General features: G+C 46.9%; 1 protein-coding gene across 6 annotated transcripts in view; it reads left to right on the top strand.

The window, feature by feature from the left end:
- LOC116850861 (neuroligin-1-like) overlaps positions 1–17,650 on the top strand; it is a 299,291-nt gene that overhangs the window by 18,992 nt on the left and 262,649 nt on the right. For 2 of the 6 annotated variants that reach the window (XM_032829633.1, XM_032829622.1), the window contains exon 1: positions 5,335–6,798. The exons of the other annotated variants lie outside the window; for them this stretch is intronic. The gene's annotated coding sequence lies outside the window, so the exon portion shown is untranslated. Of the gene's footprint in view, positions 1–5,334; positions 6,799–17,650 lie in introns of those variants that run through there. 6 annotated transcript variants of the gene reach the window in all.

Raw genomic sequence — 17,650 nt, 5'->3', positions numbered from 1 at the left:
TCTCTCTCTCTCTCTCTCTCTCTCTCTCTCTCTCTCTCTCTCTCTCTCTCTCTTCGTAGCCAATGGCGTATAGTGACACAAAGCGGCTCTCTCGCCGCTCTCTCCTGCAGAATGGCCGAGCTATTAAAGTCGCAAGTTCGTCGTGAAAATTCCGGGTCTCGCGGTGAACGAATCAGGAATTATTAAATCGCGATCGGCCGCGCGATTTGCATATCGTTGCGTTACGTCGCGCGAACACGTAAACGCCAACGTTGCCATTAATAAGATCAATATTTGCGCATCGATGCCTAGAGATTTTCCACTAATTGGAGCGAAGAACGCGCCCCTGTTCGCGCGCCCGGATCGTCCCGACGAATACGACTCGCGCGCGATATACAGCACGATCTAGTTGCACATAATTGTCAATATAATCGTTACCATAATTTATAGTCTGCGTATGCGGCGACACGTAGGCCGTCATCGAGCGCCATGTAGATATATCGCGTATGCATATACCAATCTTGACGTGTGTACACACGTACACCGGACTTACGGCCAGTCGGTGCACGCAAATTATCGCGCACTCCACTTTGAAGACGACGCGGTCGCGGCGATTCCGGCCATCTCCCTGCGTTCGTGAATACGTTAACTCCCAAAAGGAATTTCATCAAAATACCCGTGCGCGCGCGCGCGTGAAACTATATACCCGATCAGCTTTAATAAACTGAACTCAGACCAATTCTCGCGCTTGCATCGGACACTTCGGAAAATAGTTGGTCCCGGACGGATCTCCCGCGATATTAGTTTTACCGGGCGAACTTTTGCGTGACCTCCGTAAAACGACACTTTTGAAGGATTAAGGCAAAAGCATCAATGCCCACATCTAATCCTAGATAATATTACTGTTTGGCTCTTTAAATACGAATATTTAAATTTTTAACATAAAATATATGTATATATTGTTTCAGTAAAGTTTAAATATTTAAAGACTAGGTCAATAAGAATGTCCAGATTTAGGCAAACTAAAGATACTCATTACACGTACTTAATCCTGAACATTCTTATCGTTTTGCTCTTTAAATACGAATATTTTTCAACTTTTAACATAAAATATACAATGAGAAAAGAGATATTTGAAAATTTATTTGTGGAATATAAAGTTTATTTCGCAAAAAGATTAATTTTGTTTCTTAGGAATAAGCTTTGTATTCCAAGAATAAATTTTCACGTATTTTTTTCTTACAAATAAACCTACTCAAAAGTTACATTCCGATTTCCTTCTAATTTGGCACAAATAGAAGTATAAAAAATATTTAGGTCATATTTTTTCATTTTGGTCTACTTTGAACTTCACGGTTTATAGTTTTTTAATGTTCTCACTCCTATCATCAACAAGTGCAACAAAATGCATAAGAAATAAAATTAGAGATTTAGTATTTAGAGAGATAGTATTTAATCTGCAGACCGCAACAGAGAGGCAGCAATATTCCTTCGGTCGAGACAATCATATATATGAGGATATACTAACCAGTCATTGCGTATCATAAGAACTGTGGTAGTGAGAACTGTACAGATGTGCATGTAACAATAGCAACTGTTATTGCAATGTCTGTTTAACTTGAAATCACATAAAGTTTTTCTGTGACCACAGAACATGTGGTTGTAGCAACCAACGCAGTTTTCTCCGTGTGAAAGTACAGATGTTTGTACTTAAAGACCAAATGGTATTTGTACCTTCACCTTAGCACTCGGGATATTCGCGCAACGCGATGCGATGCGGTGCATCGGTCGGTGCTTATGAACGGTCGATATATGCAGAGCGCAGATGACGTCGGCGACAAATTCGTCAAAGAAGCCGCCGTTAAAGTTGAGAGCGGGCTATCCCCGGGACGCTCCGTCGCGCGTTATAACAGCGGGAAATTTTTGGCACCTCGTTCGTCGTGGAGAGCATCGTTAATCATCGGTAATTAATGTCGCTTTGTGGTTAGTTAGACACGACCATTAATTACCATCATTTATTAGCTATTATCGTAATAATCATAATTGTACCGAATGTACAAAGCCACAACATTCTGTCCGTTTGAAGAAGTGCTCTCTCCCTCGGGCTTTATTTTTTTACGGCGCACTCTCGTCGGCACACTGCGAAAATGTAATTTTTCCAAGTCGCGTGCATTAGGTGCTCTTTGCAAACCGGAATTCAATAACGTTTTTAAAAATAACGGGATTTTCATTATCGGCGCGGGAATCCGCGCCGAGAGGAAATAACTACGAGGATTACGTTAATGCACGAAATATATTTTTATCATGCGTTAAAAAGTCGTGTCGTAACTGTGCCAGATTTTAACGCGCGAATGAAACTCATATAATACGAAATCGGTTAAAATTTTATTAAAGCCCGCTTGTGAAGTTCGGCGAAGGGAGATTTTGCCGTTCGTGCGCGCGCGACTTTTAATTGGCGGTAATGCCCAGACGTATCCGTGCGTCAAGCTCTATTTATTCCCGTCTCTATCTCTGCCATCCTCTCTCGGATAGGAACGATCTTGGATTTACGAGAACGCGGCGTAGTTATTTACAGTAGCATAAGAGAGACATGAAACGCGGACAAAACGCGACTGTAATATCCGTCTGTGGAGATAACGTAGCGCCATGCGCGACTCAGTACCCACCGCCAGCGTGGCGAAGAGGTTAATTAATTATCCGCGGCGGTGCTCCATTTGCAAAAAGGCCGGGCAAATTGATAAGGTTCATCCGGTAACACGTCCGGGCAGACCGGCGTAACGCGTGTGCGCTAGGTTACATTAGCGGACACGCGGCCAAATCGTGTCTGTACCGGGACGCATGTGTCACACATGCACACACATGTACACGAACGGCGGAGTGTCGCAGGCGATACGCGTGTCGCGCAAATCGAGAATCACGAGAACAACGTACGCACATAGATCACGGGCGCGCGCGTATTCTGTGCGCCTGCCTATGTGTGTATGTGTGTGTGTGTGTTCGTGTGTATATGTGCGTGCACATGCACGCGCAGGTGTAAGCCCGTGTCTGAGCTATCTGACAACGAGACGCGATTCGGCGTCCACGGAGTAGATGTGCGTCCGGAGACGGACGTGGGATCCCGCCGCACTTACATACCGCGTTGCAACTTGACGACAACAACGACGGCGACGTTGCGACACAGCGCGTGCACTCCGACTTATTCGCTTACTTCGAGATCGTTTCGCGCGCGATCATCCGCGTGGATGCAAGGCGCGGGCGACGAGCAACGTGCTGGGGGCGCGGGCGCATTTGCGAAGTTGCAGCGGCGCGCACACGAACGCCCGCAGTCGAGGACACGTGTACGTATGCACCCGCGGCCCATACTGTCACGCAGTTGCAGCACTTCGTTTGGAACTTGCGGCGGCATACGCCAAGTTGCATCGCAGTTCGCGATATCGCACGTAGCGATTGATAGCGGGCCGACGAAATAAATCACACGTCGCGGTCACGCGTAACAAATTTTTTTATCTAGCAACTCGCAGTTTAAATCGACGCGAACTAATGCATCTCGGCGCGGGGTGATGTGCGCAATTTGGCTGGTATTTTTATCTCTGCAAATGTCAATTTTTCGAAACGCACTCCTCTTGCACGTGCAAACGTTTCGCAAATCCCCGGAAGACGGGACCGTTTATCATCATTACAAGTGGCTATATCGTGCATCCACTGATACGCGAGTTTCAATTATGAAAAAAATTATTCATCTTCCTCACGGTATATTAAAAATATACTGAAAAGTACAGAAATATGTCTTATAATCTCTTTGTAAAAAAATTCAGACCTAATTTAATTCTTTGAATCCATGCCTACAAACTACCCAAGGCTCTTAAAGTAAACGGCCGATTTTACTAGCGAGACACTTGCATCGTGAGAGATTGCCACTGCACAAACTACGAATTCAACGTGCGTGCGTGCTCGCGAGTTTAGTGCGCGCCACTAAAACGGAACGTCAGCAGACAGGCGCGCATATGGCCGCGCAGTGCAAGTTCGCACTTCCACACGTGCGCCTCGCGATACACACGCCAGCGGGTTGTCGAGAGCCGAACATACGAAAGACGAACTTGGCGAGCGAGCATACGCGTTCGCGCCGTAACTCGCGATTGTGGCGCATCGCTCAAAGTAACGTCGGCTAAACTTTCCGGCTAACTTTGCAGTTTAGCGCCGATCCGGCTGAAATTCTGTTAATCGTCGTGTTAACGAAGCGTGCTCTACTGAGCCGAGGCGAAAGAATTTACGCGAAACCGGTTAAGGCCGACTTTAACAACTTCCGACAGGTGAGGGCGCGATCCCCGTTATCAGTTCGCCACCCTCAATCGGACACACGTGTCCCACAATATCCTCGCGCACCCACACTTTCACATTTAGCGGAGCGAGGTAGATTGTCCGCCTTTTTTCAAGAGTTTAGGAACGTATCCGTCCAATTGGAGGAATTTTCTCCCAATTGAAAGCAGATTCTTCCATTGGACACGATGGGTACGTTTTTAGAGTCATGAAAAAGAGGCGGACAATCTATTGGTCTGGCGACTGACTGTACTGACTTCTCTTGAATTTCCGAGGGAGACGCGCCTGACATCGCCAACTTAACAAGCGCCCTCGCATGCGCCCTCTCATGCACACATCCGCGTGTGCATCCGACAGAGAGAGAGAGAGAGAGAGAGAGAGAGGGAGGGGGAGGGAGAGAGAGCCCAACCAACACACATCTCGACCGATCGCGAATACACACCGTAGCATAACGGCCGTAGCGGCAAGTTTACGGACGGATGTACGTACGGACGGACGTCGCGGATCGATCCGTGGCCCTGGAAAAGGTGCGGGGCACGGGGTCGGGAAGCGTGAGGTGGATGGAGGGTCGCCCTTCCCGCGGCGGGAGGGAAGGAAAGCCGCGGTGTGTCGGCGTAGAGGGAGATGGTAGTCCTGGCGACTGCTCTGCGCCGTCGCGACGTCGGTCGACGTCGAGGCCAGCCGCCGAGTCCACCCCCGGTGGGGGTCGTTTCCTCTCCTTCTCCCTCGTTGGTCGTCTCACCCTTCTTCACCATCCCTCTCGCGCTCTTCCGTTTCGCTATTATCGCCATCCTCGTTCGTACACTCCAGCCAATTGCCCGTCTCGCTTGGACCAGCCGTCTCTCCCTCTGTTCAGCGCTCTCCCTCTCTCTCTCTCTCTCTCTCTCTCTCTCTCACCCCCTAACCCCTTTCGCGCCACACTCCGACACAACCCTCTCTCACCCTATGTCTCCCACTCCGGCCCGGCCTCACTCTCTCGCGGCGTAGCTCTGCAAAAACAAGCATACGGCTATCCCCAGTAGCACCCCGGTACACAGACCCGACCAGAGCGTCACGCCGGGCGCCCCTCGTGCCTCGCACCTCGTGCCTCGGGCTAACGTGGAGCCCACGTCTCCCGTCTCGCTGTCACGACCATATCACACACGCGCGCGTCGCGTCACACGTGCTACCTGCGCGTGACACTCGGCACGTCACGACGTCAGAGAGCGCCTCTCCTCTCGGTGAATCTTGCTCACGAGCCTCTCGCGCCGAGGATCGCCCTGGCTGGACAAATTCGGCATTCCACGACGAGCCCGCCGTGTCCAGTCGTTCGTCAAAGTCGGTCACTCGCTGTGTCGCGATCCCGGGATTGGACGCGTGTTACACGATGACGTTTTCACGGACAGGCCCGACGCACTGGCTGTGATCCGCCGACGCACGATGGTGCGCGCCGACGGTGTTCCTGGTGACGCGAAGCTGTCGAGAGTCGCGTGGACGATTTGAGCGCGAGTCTAGTCGGGTGAAAGAAAAGAAGCGTTGCGCGTGTAATATCGACGGTGATCCCGCGGAGATGAGCGTGCCCGGACCAAATGCCGGGGAAGATCGGTAGCGCGTCGTTCTCGCGCGGAACGACCGCGGAATCGCGGATCTCGAGGACCTCGCCGCCGGCTAGCTCGTCTCGTCGAAAAGTTTGACGCTTATGCGCCAACGGGAACTCGCTTCCGCGCTCGTTGTCTCTGTGAGAACGGTCGTCCCGAGAGGTGACGTGATTTCGCGTCGAAGCGCTTCATGATTAAGGTAGACGTGCACTGCGTTTCCTCTTTCGCCGTCAAACTTTCCCGGACGTCTTCGTAATCGCGAGAGCAAGAGAGATCGGGACTCGTGTAATCATTAGGACACGTTATCATCTGTGATCCCCCCGAACTGTCGGCCGACGCGAGCGTCGATAATTCGCGCGGAGGTTAGCCGCGATAGCGCGTCTGCCGCTTTAATAACCGCGCCGCAACCGATGATTGATGATCCTCAACTTCCGGACGAGGAGTCCTCGTGTAGAACGCACGTGAGTCGTTAGCGGCCAGAAACGAACGCTCTCTCGGTCATTTTATCGCGCCGATCGCGACGTATTGCTGGACAGATTGGGCTCGTCCTCGAGAGACGTCCTCGGTTGTGTATCGGCAGGCGTATTGTGTTGACTGACTGACGCGTCCGTCCGGACGGACGGGAGCTCTTCTCTCCTCGAGTGCGACAGAGTCAAGGTGTCGTCTGACTGACCGCGAGCCGCCGTTGATGAGCTCCGACTCGTTTTTCGCACCGCTTGACAATACACTTCTCCGTTCGTGTTCGCGAGCATGTGCACGCGGAGTGATCTCGTACCCGCATCTGGTGCGTAGACGAGTTCGCGCCAAGTGTGTTTCGGACAATACAGATTATTCCGACCACGAGGACCGGACGCTGCGAACGCGGCTGGCAGGACGTAGATTTACACGCCACGCTCGGCTGAAGAGAGAGCCCGACTGCTCATCGGTAAGTCGATGTTTGATGAATTCTCCGTTAAATTCGCGACGCGTGTAGCGGAACTTGAACTCTTCACCCCTTTATGCTCCGCGTGCGCGCGCGCGTGCACTCGTTATTGATCGATCCGATCGAAGTAAAGCGGAATGAAAGGGGAAACGCGCGAATCTTCCCAGCGATTTCGCTTAACTGTCATCGACGAAGCAGCGTCGCGAGTCTCGCGAGTTTGGCTGTCTCAGCATTTATTCACACATGTTCTGTCGCGCGGGAGAATTATTTTGTTCTCATCCAAAAATATGTGATCTCATCCTTGGCGGAATTCTCACATACAGGCAGAATATTATAGTCTTTTCTTTTTTCATCTTCCTTTTTTGTTAAGGACATCGTAAATTTCGCTAGAAACATCAAATGTTTTAATAGCGCATTTCAATTTCTGAAATGGCGTATGTGAGATGAAAGGATAGCGAACTACCGCAGAATGTTGATCTGTTTCTCGCTTACAAAATCCTATAGTAACTTTTACTATGAAACTCTCTCCATGTTCTCTTTGCAAATGGTCTCCAACTTCCTAAAATAAAAAAAAAATATTTTAATACCTAGGATGTAAAGCACTCTAATTGCGAAGCATTATTTCCTGTAATCTCACATTCTGAAAAACTTTTACCGAAATTTCTCTTCTAATATGAAGAGGAATAATGTTGTGTTTAGAGAATTTTTCTTTTGGTTTTAGAAAAAAACTATTTTGAAGCTATACATAAAAGAATTCCACTAAGGATGAGATCATATTTTTTTATGGATGTAAGAGAAATACATTACTCCACAGCTCTCCAAATATCATAAATAATTTTACTGCAATCGATCGTTGGAACGAAAGAATGCTGATGTTGCAGAACGCAATCTCGAGCAAAAGAGTTATTCGCATTTCCTCTCTGTGAGAATCGAAAGATGCATGATAGGATGCGTGTAGCTGTAAGCATGTTGAAAGGGATTTTTGAAGTATCTTTAAAGGAATTTTCGCGTAGAGTGAAAATTTCGACCTGGCAATTGCCTCCTGCTTTCTCTCGTTCAATGGCACGCGCGCAAGCATTGACCAGGCATTAGTCATAGAGATAATTGTCAGTTCGATTAATTACAGCTCGAGCTCATTGCGTTCTCGACGTCCCTCATTGTCTCTGAACTAACCATTTACTGACGAAACTGTTATGCTCCGACGGCAGTTGGAGCGTATCTCTTTGTAAAAGTTTTCTCTCTCGCTCTCTTTTTTCACGCTGCTCTATTGGCGGAAACTCGCGCTTTTAGCGAGGAACGAAAAGTAAATTTAACGACTGCTTTCAGAGCCGTTTTATCCGTAGATGTCTACGGCCTGTGAAACTGTTTGAATCGCGAATGTTCATTTCTCGATCTGCGTAACAAAAAATTCCACTGAGAGATTACTTCCACTGAACGTGTCAACGTGTTTAAATAATACGTCTTCGAGCGAACGATATCGCTCCGCCGGCAATGTTGCTGCGGTAAAGTTGGTCCCGGCGATGTCGGTTCGAGACATTGACTTTGTCAATGCTCCTTTGTGTACCTCCGTTGACATCGATTTTGCGCGACCTGGCTTTTTCGGCGCATTGTCAGCGTTTCGCTTGCAGACATTTGCAGTATCGAGTCGGTCGAACTCCGCGGTCGCTCGAGACGTAAATTCAGAAACAAACTGCACGCACAGAGAGCCGAGTTTAGATCGTAGTAAATAATCTCCGAGTGCCGGGCCTTACTCGCGCACGTACTCGCGGTTAAGTCAATTTGCAATCGAACGAAGTTCATAGCTCACGTTCTCTCGTAATTCCGTCCGCGACTGGATGCGCCTGACATTTTAACAACGATCGTAGTCGCACGCCACACGCAAGCTTCCGCGAGTCGTTATAGCCGCTGCGCACTCCAAATTAATTGATGAGCACAATCGGACGGCGATTCCGTCCAAGTAAAGTCAACCGCTCACGTGTAATTGCTTGCTCTTGTAATGTAACAGCCTTACCTCTCTTTCTTCTATCTCGCGCCAATTCACTTTGGGATAAATATCTGAAATCCCCGTGTCATGCCGTTTCCATTATCGAGGATCCGCGATTAGTGCTGCTTCGTATCGAGACCTCGAGCGAAATTTCGATTTTCATTTCGTTGCGGTATCGCCACTGGCATCGTTATCCTGCCGCGTCTATCTTTTTGCCGAGAGTGGGGCTCCCATCTTATTTCTACGTCGATTACTTGGGCGGGTAATTTTGAAAATTGCTCCGACTATTATCCGGTTCTGCAGATCGAATTAACCAGCAGTTATTCGAGCAGCAGCTTCGCGCGCGCAGAACGTCCGCGGAAGTTTTCGCTACTTTTAAAATGAGGCCGCCCTCTCAATCTTGTTCACCGCCGTTGCGTTCCGTCGCACGCCTATGGCGTATTCGATATCGGAAATGCTCCTCCGACTGTCTTCAGTTTTCCACTCCATTTCCGACGCCATGCGTAAAGTTCCTCGCGCTGTTGTGATTTCTTTCGTATCCGCCGGGCGTTCTTAATCAGCGTCGGGCTTGCCAAGGGGAATGCTATTAACTCTTTGTGTCACGAATTTTTGTATCGTTCTCTTTGAAACTTTGTACCCGGGGCTTTCTCGGCTCGCTGATTACGAATCAGAAGTCGGAACATTAAAATTCAAAATGACAGATCCAATACGGCGAACCAAAAATTCAAATTTTTTTTAATATTTATGAAAATCAATACATGAAGTTTTTATTAAATAACTGAATTTGAATCTGAGACTAAAATTTTGAATTTTCAAAATAATGAAACTATTTTCTTGTTTTTGGTTCCACTATTTTGGATTTTAAAAAATTTGAAAATTCTGACTTCAGTTTAGAATCAGGTGACTCAAAAAAAACCCCAGGATACCATTATAAGAGATACTAAAATTATTTATTTGGATTTAAATAATTAAAAACTGAATGGGAAAATGTGAGTCACTAAGCGACCCATCATGTCGCTTAGAAAAAGCTTAAATGTCGCAAAGAGTTAAAGCCCGCGCCCCTCAATACATCTTTCACTGATTCGCTCTGGGGAAAATTGTTCTGCATTCTTTGTTTGAAGTCGCGTTTCTTTGCGATTGCGAAGAACAGACGTCGAAATACGGCGCTGGACAAGCGCGCCAAACGGGAATCAGCTGGGCGGTCAAAGTGACCTCATAGAATTCCCCGATGGATCGCGGTGCTTGAATTTAGTGGCATCATTTTCGTAATAGCGCGTACATCAACGTACGTGTTCGTCCTAATGATTTGGCCTCTCACATAATAGTCACGATAGCCTGTGCCATATTGACCTGCTGGAACGTGCTCGGAGCGTACCACAGTGTCGTCGCATCTTCAACGCGCGCGACACATGTGTTATTATATTGTCTCACGCGATATTTGCCTGAGCGCGTGTCTAATTTCTCCCGAAGAAAACCGATTCCTCGCGCAATAACGATTCGCGAGGGATTAAAATAGAAATTCTCTCTCGATGTGCGGCCACGGGAGAGAGAGAGAGAGAGGGAGAGAGAGAGAGAGAGAGAGAGAGAGAGAGAAGACGGGATTTTAAACTCCTCCCTCTCTCCCTCTTCTCAGCGCATTACGTGCGGTAACATAACAATTCCCAAGTATAATTCGTTCCCCAATTAATTCTGCCATCCCCCGGCGAGCTCTCGCGACAATGAGGAATACAGCTTTGCGTCTTGACGTCCCGCGGGATATAAACAGGACTGTAAAATTCTCTCGCGGTTGCCGACTTAAAAATTTTAATGAGCGGCTTTAGTAGGGCATAAACTTCCGTCTGACTCTCGGCAAAACGTAATTGTACCCTTCTCGATGTATGCTCGCCTGGGCTCTTCGTAGAATATAGTCCGCAATGAAATGCATGGTTTCCTTTAAGACGGTGTAATAAGGTGATGTAAAAGCGGAGGGAACCAGAAGTCGAAATTTTGGTTCTACTTTAACTTTTAAGATTCAACTCAAGTTAACTAACTTTAATTACAACTAAATTATTGTAATTTTGGATCATAGACCATATAATCTAACGCAAACTTGACCCCGCGCACTCTTTTACTACAATATTTTCTCCGGATAGGACAATAGCTTGTACAGTGTTGTATCTCGGAACTTTTCATTGGTTCTTCGAGTTCGACGAAATTTGCAGGGGACGAAATTTCGACAAAATTTCGACTCGTAAAGATACGATATGCGCGTGAGCGCGGTGATATAATTAAATCCTCTCTGTCTAACGTGAATTGATTCAAACAACAGACGCGCCTGTATACCCGTGTGCGTTTGTGTTTATCTCACTAAACGCGTTATGATTATATTCAAGAGTTTCGGAGAGTATATTATAGATATGAGAGTGTAATTAGTGAACTGCTATGTTGTATGTATATCGAACGATTAATTGCCGCCCTCGTACGGGACATTGTTTGCATTGCCGAATTTGCACATCCGCCTTTCTGGCTCGCTTAATAAAATTGCCAACTATCTTTTTCGACGGATATAATCTTTCGTCATAATCGTAAACAAATGCGGTACGTGTACGCGAGAGAGAGAGAGAGAGAGAGAGGGGGAGGGGAGAATCGATGCTACTTTTATTCATTGTGGAATAAAAATATCACAATTAAAGCGACACCATTCCTGACTTTCTCTTCCACTTTATCCCTTTCTCTCTCGCTCTCCTGGCGCACAATTCTTGGCGTCGTAGTCAGTACCGGATACGCGCTCCGGTCGCACGCGCTTTGCATATCAAGACTTGTGTATCAAGTTACCCTTTGTGCATCACGGTCGACGCTGGGTTCATCTATCTCCCGCGTTCTCTCTCCTTTACATACATACGTACATGCCACACATGTGTCGTCCGATCATACTCCCGTCCGTCGCCCGTCGTCATCCTCATACCGAGTTTCCCGCCGCCAGAGCTCGAGATTTTACGAGTTGATGCTTGCCTGGTAACCGTGTGATTACACGCCCGCGTTTCCCGAATACCGTACGCGTGCCATGCATCCTCAAACAAGAGATGTTTTCGCGAAGGACGAGACTGTCGGCCAAGTTATTCGCGCGACACGTGTACTTTACTTACTGTAAAGTAAGAATAATCGTCGGAATAATCGAGACACTTTGCGTTACGTTTGATATTTGAATTTCTTTTCCTTCTTCTTTGTTTTGTTTTTTAAGTGAAAAGCGCGAACGGACAGATAAAAATTGTACCAATGTCGGGACATGTACCTAACTCCGAACATTCTTATTGTCTCTTTAAATATAAATTAATTTAAATTTTTAAAATAGAATACATGTACATATATAATTACGTATTCAGGCATCGGTACTTTTACCTCGACTATCACGTCTTGTAGTGTTTACCAGACGCAGTCTTTCACGCTGTAAGATCGCGTAATTGACGCCATCATACTCCACAAAACCGTCGTAGACCACAAAACCAAATCTGTATAAAAGTTACCCCGGGCGAAACAAAAAGCTCGTCTCCGCCACTCTGACAGCGAGGCGCAATGGAATGCACCGGGTAATAGTACGTCAGTTTCCCGTTTTATATATGACAGAAAACGAGCACATTCTAGCGGTGATCTAGCGAGAGATTCTATGAGACCCTTTTCAAGAGGAACCTACCTCCGTATCAACGTGTCCCAGACAGTCTCCGGATGGCAATCTCTATATACGGAGTCTGAGAAATTTATTTCCGTTGTAGGGGGAATATTTAATGAATCACGTCCGAGAGAAGGCAAAACGCGTGAGAGTAAATGGAAGCGCGGACATTTCGTATTATAAATCCAACGCGCCGTAAAGTTGGAGGCGATTAACCAGTCTCGTTTATTTCTCTGACGTCACTGGCAAGCAGTCGTCGTCGCATATAAAAATTGAACGCGATGCCAATTAAGACGAGAGGAGCTTCCCATCGTCCCCCTCGATAAGAGAGCGTTTCGAGAGTGATGAGAGAGAGAGAGAGAGAGAGAGAGAGAGAGGGAGGGAGGGAGAGTACGCGCGATTAAACATTTCATTCACGCTTCATTAAGTCACTCATCGCCGGGCGCCAAGCACCCTCCTCTCATCTGTACCCGCGAACTGTATACGTGTCGCGCACACCATGTGCGGTGCACATCGTTCTGAATACCACGTGCGAGGCGATGAGGATCCGCGTCGCCATCTGACGTGGAATTGGCGCGAGGCAAAGATACTCACGCTTACAGCCACATCTGATCGCGCGTCCAACCCTGCTGCATCCAACCCTGCTGCATCCACTTGTCCGAGTGGCCTCGTTATTCACCTCAGGATTCAGCCGCCGATATTACCGGAAGTAACGTTCGCAGGGGCGGGTGTGCGCGCACGATACACAAAGGGACGTCGTATTAATTCGACGTTACGCCAAAATGCAACGCGTGGGTCAGTCAGTGCGACGGGGGAGGAGAGGGTAGTGATGGCGGCTAGCTTAATTAGCGGACGCTCGCTCCTTAATTAACTAGTTAGCGTGCGCACAATAAGGTCATCCCGTCGACGTTATCGGGCCGGCTCTGTTTGAATTTCGCCGTGTGAATCGCGCAGGTCTCTGTATGAATTAGGCGACATCGCGATCCGCGGCTCGGCTCGGCGCGGCTCGGCGCTCACGGCTGGTGACTTCCTCGGCGAAAGCCGCGGCATTAAACCGGCATCATCGTGTTGAACTTTCCAGTTAGCCGTCGGCGCCCGGTAGGTCGCTCGCTACCTCGTTCGCGCGTGTACGCTGAGATTACTGTACAAATTTCATTCGCGCAAATTGCGTTTCTCAGGCAAACGAATACTTGGCCGCTGCGGCATAACGGCCCTCCCGCGATATCGGATGGATCTCTCGCGTGAGAAGCCGCCTCGGATTCACTGCGATTTCGGGTACCCATGCTGGGTTACCCGCTCAGCGGGTATAGCCGTATAAGCTCACGATGTTTACTCCCGGTATTCCGCTTGTCTACGCGACATTTGTTATCTTTAATTTAACTGAAGAGCCTCGGAAAGAGCCTGTCTTATGTGGCAAAACTCTCTCTCTTTCTCTTTAGGCATGTTCACGTTAATATTATTATAAAACACCACAAATTGTGAATATTATATTTCAATCTGGATGTCTCATCTTATCCAATCTCCAAGATGCCTCAATCTAACTAGAGCTAGTTTTGAAAAATTGAGTCGTTCTCAAATGATTGTATTCGTTTCGTTTGATTCATTACGAGTTGTTTCTTTCTCTCTCTTTTTCTAAGAAGAACGTTGGAGCTTCTATCCCCTAAGACGATAATGAAAACACCTTTTTATCTACTTATCTTTTGAAAATATTCCTCATTCTGCACTCAGAGAAATAAATATCGTGGTGGCAATTACATAGGTGACAACTGTACGAGTTTTGTACGTAGAATTAATGTAGTTATTGCAATTAAAACTGAATGATTAAAAGAAATGCATAGTTAATATGTATCGTAATCATTCATCTTTGGTTGCAATAACTACAAAATAATTGATTAAATTGTATACATTGATTCTACATGCAAAATTCGTGTATATATCACCTATATAGTTGTCATCACCATGCCTTTTCCCCTGCGTGCATTCAAGTGTTCAAAACTGAAAGAAAGAACGCCCTCCTGTTCTCCCTGTGTGCGAAGCATATTCGCCGTGGTCGCGACAATACGCTGGCGATGCCGATTTATTAAATACATTCGCGCGAAAGAATAAACAATAGCAAGTGTCGCACTCGCGCGCGCGAATCGTTTATTCACGCGTACGATATCATTAATCGCCGTTACACGAGATCCCTTATGCGCGAAATTGCAGCGCGAGAGGAATACAACACAACTCGATAACGGCTCGATGAAAAATCGCGCATTAATTCCGGCCTATTTATTACATTAGAAACACTCGCTACTATCCGACACTTATTTTTCATTCTGTCATCGTTAGCTGCAACAACCGCGGCTGTTGCGAGCTATTAATCTTTTTGCCCTCCTGCTCTTCTCTCACTTCCCCCTTGGTTCCCCCGCCCGCTATTTCTGCCCGTCGCTCGTCCCACTCGTCTTACGCCTCTCCCGTCTCATCCCTGTCTTCCACCTCTCTGATATAATTATAATGGATTGAGACGCGCCGCGCGAGAAGTGATATCGAATATTCCGCTCGTCCACGTCACCTCGCGCCACCGTGGTCTGGAAACATCAGGTGGCCCTTGTGAATCCGTTTCTCTCTCGGCGGAAAACGCGCGTCAGATAATTCCGCCGGCGACGGCGGACATTCGTCAGTGTCATCCGCGAAAAGAAGAAGCGCGACCACAGCGCGTGGAAAAAGGTCTGGACCGCTTGAAAGATCCCCGGCAGCCGGGCAAAAAATCATTTGTCAACTAGGTCCTGCAGCTGGATTTAGAGAGAAGAAGCGTGGAGACGCTCCGACTGTGCTCGGAACTTGTCGCACACTCTTGTGTCGTCCAATGAAATTGAAACCGCCTAAAACGCACCTGAGCGCGTATAAACTCTCTCGCAACAAATTGCTCAATTATTTAGTTCCCATTAAAAGAAAGAAATATATTGAAGTTAAGCTCTGGTGGAAACAGCAATAATAATAAACTACTTTTATCTTTCTACATAGTTTCGAAACGATTTTTAATCGATAAAAATCGGCGAAATATGATCCGAAATATTTTCGAATGAATATATCTAAAAGATTTTCTGACGCAAATAAACTGATGTAACATTAAATTAACGGACATAGTTATTTTCAAAAGCTTACATACCACCGATGAGGAATGGCAATTATCAGTATTACATACCACATGCACATCAGCTTACATACCACGTGTGAGGGAACAGCAATTATCGGTATTAACGGTACACGTGTGGCACTTGGACCACCACCCCGCTTAAAAACCCAACTTAATCCAATCAATATCGCTGCTATAAGTACAACCATTACTTTATATCGTCACTTCAGTTAATTTTTAATTGTGCCTTTTGGATATATTCATTTTGGAGTATCTCTGGAATCATTCTAATTTCACGAGAATCGGACCTGTTCGGAATCGCAGTCTTCAAAGATTGTACTTAACGTTCAGCGATCGCTCTTATTAGCCTATCATTCTTATGAATCGGCATTAATCGTTTAAACGTCTGGCGCCGCGAAAATCCGGCGATACAGTTATCGTTTCACTTTGGACGTAACTTATATACAGAGTCAAACGATTATTATAGTTTGCGCGATCTCTCGCGCGGCGAGCTCGCAAATCCACTCCCTGCCCCGACCTCATTCCCGAAGGGCGAACAACGGGAAAACGAGCACCCTTCGGTCTTTGCTGGCTCGCGCGAAGACTGTGAATCGCATTCGTTCCCGCTTTCGCCACGTGCTGCGTCGCCTTCGGCGAATGATATCACGCCGCCTGTTTGGAGTGTAAATTTCGAGTGCTACCAATTCTCCGGGCGTGCGCGTGCCCGCGGCGTGCTCCACATTGTACCTTTAGTTCAAGGGTTGGCAAAGTTCATTCTCGATAGCCGCCGCGAAGAAATGGTCTTTTTATGTTTATGTAAATTTCAGAACGCTTTCCTATAATCCGCGTGAAGTTGAAAAAAGATTGATCTCCGCGTCGGTGGAAATTGCTCGCAAATCACGGCGTAAGCTCTTATTCGTATGCAAAACTCATTTTCCTATTCAAACGATCAGAAAAGGTTTAAAGGTATAACGCGAGCGTGGAGATACACGTTAAAACGCAGGCAAGACCGCAAAGAGCGTGTACACTTTCCTTGGATGGTGGTGTCGGCAAATACGATGAACCTGGATGTATGCTCTTTTGATCCCGGGAGTAAAAAGGGAGGGTAACTCAGGGAGCAACGCTAAAAGAAATTAACGAAGTATGCACTCACGGAGCGTCTGCCGGTTGTTTAAGGCACCACCGTCACGCTTTGAATAGTTTAGAAAAGCCGCTGCTGTGCACTGCCATTCGACACACGCCGCGAGGAAAATCCGCGCTGCGGAAAGATTACACGAACGATGTATGTAGGAATTATCGAGTATAAATTTATAAAAATTCCCCATTAATTTGCCAACAAGTTTATACGAATTTCATCTACTAAAAGAATTTGATTGCGCGCGCGCGCGCGCAGTCCACGCGCGTATTATACAATTGTTAATCGATAGTACTTATCAAATCAAAGAAAACATAAAGTTTGTGCAAGTATTCCATTAATATATAATATATATGATGTTAATTAGCGCGATGAAGATAAATAACAACACAGTTTCATAAGAAAGTTGCGAATATTCATCCTTTAAAATTTTTGGAGTGAAATTTTAGTCGAGTGATACTTCGCTCATAGAGGATGAATTTTCCACTCTGAATCGTGAAGTGAATACTTCCTCGAGATTGAAGAGTGAATCTGATGGACGCTTCACTGTCCATGAGAGCAGACTCGTCCTAATCAACTAAAGCGTTCGCTCATATGGAGTCGGAATCCATCCTAAGCTTGGGTGAAACAATCACTCTTGAGACTTGGAATGGCAGTATTTTCACCTACGCTTCGAGTGAAAGTACTGGCGCTTTTCATTCGCTTTGAGTGATATTCCACTTGGCGAGATTTAGAGAGCAGTTCTGGGGTCTCGAGATAATTCATCGGATCGGAAACCGTCCGTTGCGAAATCCGCAAAATATCGAAAACAACGCCTTCGGCGATCCGTTCGATCAGGAAAATCGCGAGAACGGGGAAAAAGCCGCGCGGGCGATTAAAAGGAAAGACACGGGGCGGTTGTCCCCCGCTCTCTTTAATTGAGAAAAATAAATTAAAAGCCGAACGCGGATAAGCGGAATGGAATATCTGGAG

The sequence above is a fragment of the Odontomachus brunneus genome, unplaced genomic scaffold (genome assembly GCF_010583005.1).
Source record: "Odontomachus brunneus isolate Ranch 3 - 2012 unplaced genomic scaffold, Obru_v1 Obru_scaffold_157, whole genome shotgun sequence".
NCBI classification, from domain to species: domain Eukaryota; kingdom Metazoa; phylum Arthropoda; class Insecta; order Hymenoptera; family Formicidae; genus Odontomachus; species Odontomachus brunneus.
Note: the sequence above shows the minus strand (reverse complement) of the source record. Positions and strands in the feature narration are given on the sequence as shown.